Genomic DNA, 1,627 nt, shown 5'->3' on the forward strand with positions numbered 1-1,627 from the left:
GAAGAAATGCTCTGGATGCTGCGATTGTTGCGCGGAGTAGGACAGCTGTTATCCGCCCGAGATTTCAGGCTTTACAGCGCCTTCAGCTTGGAGACAGACGGCAGAAACGTTGCAGGGTAAGCTAACGCTGTTGTTTATATTCCTACCTTCGCTCTTTATGCTTGCATCTGGTCACACCCACGACCAATGAGTGAACAGGAGCTAAGCTTGTGCCGCCCACGAAGCAGGGCCGGCCCAGCTGTCCCTACTCTGAAGCAGGGACCAAAGGAGCAGGGACCGAGTGTGAAAAAATGCAGATGTAAACGCTCGCAAAGCGAGCCGAGTAGAGTGGAGCCGGGACCGTTAGGGTCCGTGTGAAAGGGGGATTTCTCTCTGTCTCCTGAACCTCCCCCCCTCTCTCTCTGCCCTGCTCTCTTTTCGGAGACACTCTTTGCATATTCTCCGAAATTTATAAACGATGGATCTGGTCAGCTGTTCTCTCAACGCAATTGATCAAAGTTTCTCAATGGGAAGACAGGGCAAGGGAGAGCCCGCCTGCCCAGATGGGACATATTTTGCTGGATACACAATGGATTCCTGGCAGAAGTGGAATATTTTGTGTCTGTCGATTTTGTCAGTGGAAGACGTGGAGGATCTTTACATATTTGGGTTTTTCATAACAGGATTTCTGCTGTTTGGATTAGGCAGTTACCTGACATATCATCAAATTTGTTTGATGGGTTCGGCAGTCAACACTCAAACTGTGATGTTACGGGAGCAGAAGCACAAGTTGGATGCAATCCTTTTACAGGATCGCAGACTAAATGCAGTTCCTGGACTCAGGAATGAAATGGGATAAATCTTGGACCTGGAATTTGGCTGTTTGGATTCGCCATTGAGAAGTATCAGCAAGACTTTCAAGGCAGACGGAAAACACAAGTCAGCCTGACCCAAAACAATTATTTTTATGTGAATTTGTCTCCCTTATGCTGACCTTGCCTGGCCAGCTATCTTCCATTTCTCCCTGGATTTTTTGTAAACAAGATGCTCTGTCCCTTCCTTTGCCTAAGGAAATTTGTGGATCTGCTATGGGCTGGTTGATAACATTCCATTATTATCAAAGACAATGGCCTCTGTGACGTGATTCATGTACTTCTCTGCAAACACACACACACACACACACTCTCATACAACACAACAAATCGTCTTCCACCACCTCTACACACACACACACACACACACACACACACACACACTTTCCACCGTCTCTGCCTCGTCTGTCACCCCACCCGCACTCACTCTCTCCCTTCCTTCACTACCTTAGTTTAGTTATCTTAGTAATTCTTATGCTGGCTGTCAGCAGGCCTTTAGTACTATTAGTTAGCCTCTTGGTACCTTTAGTTTAGCATTATCATGTTTATCCTAGCATTTTTATGTTGGCTGTTAGCGAGCCTTTGGTCTATTAGTTAGCCATGTTGTACCTTTAGTTTAGCATTATCATGTTTCAGTTTATGTTAGCTTATTTAGCCTTCCTGTACATTTAGTTTAGTTTAGTTTATCTTAGCTCATATTTTAGATATTGTTAGATTGTTAGATTCCTGATTATTGTTTAGTTCAGTTCTTAGCTACTATTTTGACTATCTTAGCT

This window comes from Kryptolebias marmoratus, linkage group LG8 (assembly GCF_001649575.2).
Source record: "Kryptolebias marmoratus isolate JLee-2015 linkage group LG8, ASM164957v2, whole genome shotgun sequence".
NCBI classification, from domain to species: domain Eukaryota; kingdom Metazoa; phylum Chordata; class Actinopteri; order Cyprinodontiformes; family Rivulidae; genus Kryptolebias; species Kryptolebias marmoratus.